Below are 10040 nucleotides of genomic sequence, written 5' to 3' on the forward strand. Positions count from 1 at the left end.
GATAATACATCGCAGAACCACATCCAATATTTCCAGTGTCGAGTAATACCTGGTTCTTGGTTATCGCTTTTCAACATACTTTATGGCGAATATACTTTGAATTAACATAAAAGTATATGTATATTTGATGATCTTTTAAATCGTCAATGGGATAAAGATTTTATTTGAATTGCTAAAATTTTCATGTTGCAAATAAAACACATCAAAATAAAACAATCAAAATCTATTAATTAGTCAACCAATTATTGATGAATGTCTACATAAGAAACAGAACAACATTGATCGATTAAAAATAGCTCACTTCACTGAACATGAATAAGCAGATGAGGTTGGAAAAAGAGACCTGTGCACGTGTTGCATAAGCCTAGCTGGCTCAGTCTTGGCTCTACTCGGATATCGAATCCGATCCCAGCACCATCTCGGCGTCACCATCATGAATCGGTTCCTGGTCGAGATCGGTAAATTTGACGAGTCACCCATAGGATGGTTTTTCACACCGGGAAAGGAGAGACAGAGAGAATACGAGGCGTGACCGACGAACATGTTATTTCGACGTGACGCAACGTTACCGTACACGGCGAGATCGGCGGTGTATTTTTTGGCAGCCGATACGTTTAAACCGTCGATCGATGTGCCAAATGCTGGCTTTATCATCCCACTCTACGTGCCATATAAATCGGGCCAGGAAATGTGGAAATAGCACGCTGAGCTCTTTGGTTTTTCGATCTAGGTTTGGCTGAAGGTTGCCTAGAGTAATTCCTAGACCAGATGAATTTTCCCTCCTCAATTTCCGACGAGAGGTTTCACCGGTGGGCTACCAGGTCCAACACGTCTCGATTAGGCTCGAATGTAAAAGAGCAAAAATGCTGATTTTTCTGCTGAATGTAGCCTATGTTACAAGCGCATGACTGCGAACTGTCAATTCTTTAAACCGCGAATACTTTTTTAAACGCGACTGACACATAACTGTTTTTTTCTCTGAGAAAGTATAAACTGGTAAAAATATCAGAATGCTGAAAATTCATTTTCTACATTTAGGACGTCTATTTCCGCATCGTTTTTCATACGTATATCAATTCTGTTTTTATATACTTTTCTATTCGTTATCTCAAAATTCGAAAGCTAGATGGGTTGTTAATTCCTAAGAGAAAGTATTCCCGGGAGTAATCAGCAAATGAGACGTGTTCCAAGATTCAGTTCAACACCATGTCTCATATTCCGAGATTCTCGTTGGAAGCGTCGAATTAATTTTAGAATCCACCTTGCTGTATTTCCGAGGAAAGTCTTGTCTCTCGTTTCAAGTTGCACGACGCGACGCGTCTAGTCGTTGCATCTGTCTATCGATTGGCGAGAACCGACAGCAGCCGACGATGTCTTGTGCGGAAAACTTCTCAAAACAGGCAGACAGCTATTATTAATTATTGTGTAAAGGTCGCGGATTAACAAGTCTAGCAGGCGCCAGCGTCGTATACTCACAAACACATAGTAGCGATAACTTGGACAGTTGCTATCATCATGTTTTTTAACAATTATGAAGTTGACAACTATGCAAGTTTTATGTATAAAATTAATTTTAATTAATTCTTTTTTAATTCTATTACAAAATATTTACGCAAAATTGTCATAAATTCGTTTTATTAATTTCATAATTTAATTTCATAATTTTTCCTTGATTTTCAAACAAAATTTTATGATTTTCAATAATATTTAAAAATTTTTGTATTTTTTCTTGGAAATCGTTAAACATTGAGAGAAAAATATACTAAATTTTAATAAATAATTATTTAAATATAATACCAATATAATATTTATTTATTAAATAAAAATAATAATAGTCAAATCAACTTAATTCTTCTTGTACAAAATAAATATATGTTTATATTTAACATCTAAACATTCAATTGGCAATTAAAAAAATATTTATTAAAATTTAGTACGTTTCCTCAAATAATTGAATAAACTGTGTACATAGTTAAATAAAAATAATATACATAGTTTATTCAATAATAAATTCATAAAAAATATTATTAAACATGAAAAACCGTCTTGATCATATATGAGATTTTTCACTCATGTATATTTATTCAATTATGCTGTACATTAATTCTACATATAAAATTTATATAATTATCACCTTCACAGTCGTCTCTGCTATGTTTTTTCTTTGAGTGTACTTTTCTATCAATCGATGTGCTATAGCAACATACGTCTAAAGGCTATGTCAAATAGACGCCCCACGCTTCTGTATTTTCGATGAATGGAACGTATGGGGATCAATAGCGAAATCAGGCTCCGTTCGTTTTAAACCCACCGAATACTTGGCAATCATCCAGCGCGGCTGTTTTAGATAGCGAATACAGGCCGGCGGTAACAGAAACGGAGGTGTCATATTGCAAATATCCGCGAATCCGAAAAGCGAGCGTAAGGAAAAGATAAGACTATCGACTCGTTTCAAAAACGATGGAGAACAGAAGTCGTAAGACGAATTCGAATGCTGAATCGATGGAGAATTGTGCTACATAGTCGCTAAACGTTCCGAAAAATTTTTTACAAGCGTGTGAAGGGTCTCATAAAATTCTTGGGAACCTGCCAAAATGGCATTGTTTGGCAATGGGAATCGAGATTTATTTCTGCTGAGGTGAACCGAATATTTGTTCCAAAAATATCCCTGGACGCTTTGAAATTCTCAGCGATACTCGCTTTCTCAGGAATCCGAGACTGCAACGGGTCACCACGAGAGTAGGCATATTTAATTATTAAATCAGTAAAACACGGAGAGAGAAGAACGGTCATAAAATGGCAAAGCAAAGCATAGTACCATTGCTGTGTCGGCGACAGAAATCCATTTGAATGATTCACGCGGCCATTACGAGAACATGACGGTGTAAACTTGAGCCATGAGAAGCGTCAAACGTTCTATTCGTAAGACGAGCTTAAAGAGACGAGGTCTCTTTGCCGTTTCGACATATAGCGCAGTCTCCTGCAGGAATACTCTCAGCAAAGGAACAGCGGATTAACTAACGGCACAGGCACTCGTCAGACAATTTGAATGCAACACGGATCTTTAAATAGCTATTTCCGAGGGCACACTCTCCTCTTCTTTCAACCAATTTGTCGTATCCACGTAGAGACCGCGAAGGAAGGAAGGAATATGATCCTTTCCAAGTCTCTTTACTTTTTAAATTTTTATCACGTATAAAATACATAAAATGTACTTGTCTTTTATTACGTAGGATATTAATTAGTAGGAAGTGCAATTTCTTGTCTAGTTAAAAGTTTCAGGAAGTTAATTTGTATTATACGAGTAACTCTCTCTTATCTTAAAGACATAATATAAAGAATATTTCTATAAATTGTGTAAAACAATCTATATAAAATATAAAGTCTGCTTCCACTTACTTAAGTTTTCTTGCACGTAAAAAATTATTCATTAGCAAAAATTACAGTTTTTCATATTTCATTTCGAAGAAAAAAAACATTAATCATCATGCATTCGTACTATCTGTGATATTAGGTCGCCAGCCTTCAATTTCATCATAAATGAACGCTTGTCTACAAAGAGACGTCATCCTAATATCGCTCTCGTCATTCTCACAATTATATACAAAGTATTTAACTCAATACTGCCAATTATTCCATGTAGGATGAGCCACGAATACATATGTAATTGTGTGGAATACATAAATATTAAAAAACAGAAATATCGAAATTTATGGAGATACAAGTGGATTGAAACAAAAGTTCATAGCGCAACAAACTTAAAAATTCAAATAGCTATAACTTCATTAAATGAATAAAATTTAAATTTAAAAGGGTTTTAAAGCTTAAAATCATTATTTTTAAAAGAAACACTACATTATTGGAGTTTCTGTGAATTTTTACATATTACAGAAACTACGAGTTAGACAAAATGGAAAATTTCCTTCTTACTTTGTATTACGTGTCTAAAAAAATATTTGTTTAACATAAAAACTTAAAAATTCCCCTAAAAAAACAAAATCGTTTTTTAAAAATGTCCTTAAGATTTTTTGTTACTGACTTATCACGGATTAAATATATAAAAGATAAAAAAAGCATTTTTTATTCTGATATTGCTTAACATTTCGTTAAAAATTATCGTACAACAATTTAAAAAACAGATTCTTAAAGCTGAAACATTGCTCTATCAAATGGTATAATTGCCAATTTTTTTTTAAATTATAGATTTTTTTTTTAATTTTATATATATATTTTTTTAAAAGTATAGATATGATACAATAAAATAATGATATAAATATTTGCTCCGACAATACGACAGAACTTCGATTAGTTAAATTAGCTGATAGATAATTGCATGATTAATTATTTCAAATAATCAGATGCGATTTAAACTCAAAAAAGATAATTTAATATCAAAATTATTATACGTAGGTATAAGAAATTTAAAAATTTGCATTTCATTGAATATTCAATATTTTTTAACATTAAACTACTGTAAATGCGCAATCATTGCTACATAGTAATGGCATAACGTATATGTATAAGATGATACAACATGTAGGATGATATAACATGATGATATAACATCCATAGAATTCTGAACGTAACGCAGTAATTATTTAGTTTTACTAGTTACCTAACAAAACTACCACTCATAAGTTTCATAAGTTCGCGGTACAAATAAATCGTCGAATATAATATTTTGTACGAAGAGCTTTTTGCTTATAATCATAAATTTAATATGTCCTGATATGATTTATTCCAATATTAAATGAGAAATTTCAAGTATTTTTAATTTTTGTGCACGTTTATAAGTCTCCTGTTTTAAAGTATAACCATGTTTAATCTTCCATCTGCAATTATATTTTATTCCTTATCGTTTGTAATCTGAATCGTTTTGCCTAATTCAAGTTTCTTTATAGACTTTCAAAAACCGTGGAAAAAGATTTTTATTTTTATTTTAGAAGGAAAAAACAGATTCCGCCTTCCTCTATTTTGGAGAAATTTCAAAGTAAAATTGACAAATGAGTGAAACGTGACAAAAAACACCAGATTGCAAACGGAGGGTTAAATATTTAAAAGATCACATGTACAATTATCGAGAAGTAAAGAATTATTGCGACAGCACGTGTGATTGTAATATTGTTTTGTTCAATTGCGATTGCACAACAAAGTTAAACATCGATCTAATGTCATTACGCGAAGAATTGGATCGCAAATAGATCGTAATAAACGTATAATTAAAAATCGGATAAAAGTATAAAATATAAAAAATATAAGAATCACTCCAATAAAATTCTGAGATAAAACATCGGAAAAATCGTGGCTATACAGCGACAGAAAATATCGTAGAGTAGACCAGGCTGGCGCCAATATTCCTAGTCGCCCGCACACATGCACGATCGTGCATATATATACTAGCGTGTATTGGTAATGCATTGCTTATCGACATTTCCGCGTAAAAGATACACGCGATACCAGGCAGCGATCGAATATAAACTTTATACGGCAAAATGACGCCTCGCGTATCGCAGATACAAATTGGTTCGCCGGATCAAACGAGCAGAATTTCTGTTTTTGAACGGCGACAAAATGTCGCGGGTTACCTCGTAAAAAAAAATGCGAGTTCATGGATCTTACACGCGTCGGCACAAAAAACAGCGATGCGACTGTCTGTCGTGCCTTTCTTACTTGTGCACGTCTGCGATACGTGGCTACCAAACAAAGAATGGTAATCCGTTCACGGACGCGCATTTCTTGCCTTTATACGAGTCTTTATAGTCTTAATAGAAATAAACTACACAGTCACTAGCCACTTAAGGAGGTATTCTTCAAATACCAGTTTGAAGTCATAGCAAAGTCACATTTGCTATTTCCACAAAAAACACAATAATCTCGACAACAATAAAAATCGCTTGAATTTTATAAATATATGAAATTTTAAGTTAAAATCGTGATAGCCACATTAAGGATTTACAAAACTATATACACATATTATTTTAATCTGTGTAAAATTTCCTCTTATTTATCTTAAATATTAATTTCTTAAAAAAAAATGAATTTTTCGACCATAGAAATGTATCCATTTTTCTTTTTTTCATTTAAAAAAGTAATGCGATTAACGTTCATTTCTATCAATGCGTAGATTAACTTAATCTCGGTTCAATTTACTCTTTATCTCGTTCCAATTTTTAGATCTGGCAAAAGATAAAAAGTGAGTTTAAATAGTGATTAAAATTAATCTGTATCAACAGAAATGCACACTATGAAATAAGTGATAATGCAATCATTCTTTTTCCTGTCATGATGCATAACATGCCCGATGTCACGTGGCGTTTGTTTACATGCGTCCGGGCCCACGTGAGCATAGGCGACTACGTCTCTCGTCTACGAGCGCAGCCAGAACTCGAAAGCGCGGGTCTGCACGATAAAACGCGGCCCGTGCGCGCGAAAGGGCGCGTCTTTCGTTCCAGAGAGCGAAAGGCGCCGGTCGTTTTATCGTACGAGCCGTCGGTAACGCAGGCCGCCTGAAACAGTGTGGAAGAGCTCAAAATCATTCACAGATGTCATCAAGCTAATTGGCGTGGCCCCGATCGTCATCGCCGGGACAACCGCGTGGCCGGCCGATCGGCACCCACGTGGATTCGCGCGGGTGCGAAGTCAATCGCGCGTTGCCGGTTCCGAGCGCGGCGATGATCAGGCGCGTAAGGACGCGTGGTGTTCCATGTACGAGCAACACTCGTCTCGTCGATACCAGACGCAGACGCGTAGCTTACGAAAAGTTTCGACCAGAGATCAAAAAAAGCATCGTAACTTGTCTTTAATGTTCGTTTTTACTACAGCTGTTATTTTTAATATTTCTAGCTAGTAGTATATTTCTAGCTTCGAAAGAATTCACATTTTCGAAGTTAACTTCGAACTGTCAAAATTTAAGATGCTTTCAGAGCTTCGGAAAATCTATTTATGCGAATAGAAAAAGATGAAAATATATTCATAATATATTTGTGTAATTTTTTATGAAATTATTATTAAATTATATTAAATTAGTAATGACATAATTTTGATTCTTCGAAACTCGAAGTATTTGACGAAGATTGAAGTGTATTCGAAGATTTGAATGCTGAAGCTTCAGAGTTTAAGTGTTTAAAGCTCTCGAAAGAAAACACTAGCACTAGCTTTTACCGCAATGTAAATTAATTTCATCTTGGTTTAGCTTACTTTTTATCTTCTTTAATTCTAGAATTATAAAAAGATACACTGAGAGAAAAATGTTCAAGTATTGCGAAGCAAATATTACAAAATTTGATTGTGATGATGAAATATACGTTTCTATAAAATATATCTTACTATCTGGATAAAAATAAACATTACTGTAACAAGTTTATTATTTCTGTTATTATCGGCCACAAAGGCCCGAATAAAGATAAAAAGAACTAATTCTAGAGATTTAATTAGAAAGCATTAGAAGTGCATACAGTATAAGAAATATAACCTTCGTGCGCTTGCAAGCTGATATTGATCTTAATTCGTTGAAGTTTTCTATAAACGAGCTAATTAAAGTTTCTTAATCTTTCTAATTTTTAATTAATTATTGTGATTGAAAAGATTTTTAGGTAAATATAAAATGAAGAAGTTCTGCAAAGTAGATATAATGCGTTTAAAGCATTTCAACGTGTCTTATTTTATAAAACATTTCATTTCAGAGAACTATATTTAATTTTCTCCGGGGAAAAACTGTCATTCCATTCTGAAAATAGTAATTCTCTCTTTTAAAGAGCTAATTCGTTAAAATAATTTAAACCTCAGAAGTAAGCACAGTTTCAAATCACAAAAAGTTAGACACAGTTTAATTCTTTGTGATTTGAATCCTCATTTCAAATGCGCATTTGTAATTACAATTTTAAATTCACGTAACTCTGTTTTAATTGATATATGAAATTAATTAGATTCTTAAAGTTCCGTCAGGGATGTAAAAAATTAATTAATTGAGCTTATCCACTTATATATTATATGTGTTGCGCACGTTAAAATAATGTAATTTGTAATATACGCGTAAAAATTAATGTTATTTCAAAAATACTTCTTTTAATGAATAGCATAATAAATGAATCGTAATGAATATTCCGTAATTCCATAATGGAAATTTTATAGCGATTATTATGTTCCACATACTCACGCGAGAAATAGCACTACAATGCAAGTACATTAAACTTACATCGTTAATTGAATAAGAATCGATCGATAACGAGCTCCAGCTATATGTATATAATACGCTACAAATTGCACAACTATAATATTAACATTGGCTGGAGTTGCTAAAACCGCTATCGTCATGAAAAGATTGAACACAAATGGAGATATATGTAAAAGCGTCCAGTTTCACTTTAACATATAAACATGTAAACTCAGCATTTTGATATTGTTTTTTTAATATTATAATTGCTTACTCAAGAGTAAACGCATGAATAAATACCATTAATCATTTAAATGATATATATATATACAATTATATCGAATATGCTCCGCAGAAGACTTGCTTTCTCAATTAATTCCGCATACTATTTCTTTCAGCAAAAATGAGTTTTAAAACTATTTTTGTATCCAATTTAAAATTGTCAACATTCATTATACTAATAATTAAATTAACACAAGACGACTTGACGTTAGTTAATAAATAAAATTACTCCATTTATTTTAAATCTTACATATGTCAACCTATCTCGTGGGTTTTAATATTTTTTTTGTATTTTGTTACTTATTATTCATATAATTTTTTTAATTTATGTATACATATTATATTATTAAATTCAGGTTGTCATGGCTTTCTTTTTTCTTATATTTTATTATTTATTATTAATTTTTATATAGGCAGAATAATATTCAGTTTCTCTTTCCCTAATTTACCACACACTTTAATTATTTATTTTATAAATCATTGCAAAATTATCAATGTGCAAAGCTACATTATAATAGCTCGCCTTTTAGAATTTCTTTCTTTAAGCTTTTTGCGTTGTAGCAATTATTGACCGCTGGGCGAGCAGCCCTTAGATGGTGCCGCGTAAAATGCATCTTTCTATCGAACACACGAAACGAAAATATCGCGTCAGTCGACCTACTTTTTTAAGAAATACATAAGTAGAAAGAGACAGCGAATGTAAAATGTGTGAAACTCCTCCCTTAACTTATGCAAAGGCAAAAAGAATAAAGTTCCGTTCCAATTGCATAACGTCGCAGGCAAAAGATTCTTCTGCTCATTACAGGACGGATATTTTATGAAGATAGATATTCTTATCTCTTGTCACTAGAAAAGAATTAAATTTTTAACAATATTTTTAGAGATTCTTACACAACATTTAAACAGTGCGGTCGAATAAAGTTGCGCACAATGCACTGAAAAGACGAGACGAGAAGAGCCTGAGGATAAACTCACGACGGATAATCTAGATAAAACATGAAGGAAGGTAACATTACACTTGCCACAGGCGCTAAGTGGTCGCATTGACGTTCCTGCAATTGCGTCGTTCGCTACCTCTTTGAGAGAGATCGATAACGCGGGAAAGGATAATAACCGCTATATACATATGGAAAGAGATCTTGACATATCTTCCTTATGTACTTCCAAGCTATGCAGTAAAAATGAAACGACTTTTGCTATAAAAAATTACAGCACCGATCTGGTGTACCCAGCTTGCGTATTCTTTCGCATCTGTATTAATATATTAAAAATAAGAATGCTAAAATATTTCTTGTTCGCAAATATAAATATATTTGGCTGCATTGATAGAAAAGTGATAAAAAAATTAGCTTTTTTGAAATAATGAAAAAAAATCGATTCCAAAGAATTAACAATTTAATTTAATAAATTGTTAATAAATAATATATTTAAGTAAAATAATATTTAATAAATATAAAAATAAATTTTAAAAACTCTAATGAAATTACAATTCAAATATATGTATCAAGAAATTTGAGTTATTCGAGCTACGCTAATTGTCCTTTGCTATTATAAACGATGTCAAAGTATAAAATATATATAATTATATTAATAATATAAACATTTT

Source organism: Trachymyrmex septentrionalis, unplaced genomic scaffold (assembly GCF_001594115.1).
Source record: "Trachymyrmex septentrionalis isolate Tsep2-gDNA-1 unplaced genomic scaffold, Tsep1.0 scaffold27, whole genome shotgun sequence".
NCBI classification, from domain to species: Eukaryota; Metazoa; Arthropoda; class Insecta; order Hymenoptera; family Formicidae; genus Trachymyrmex; species Trachymyrmex septentrionalis.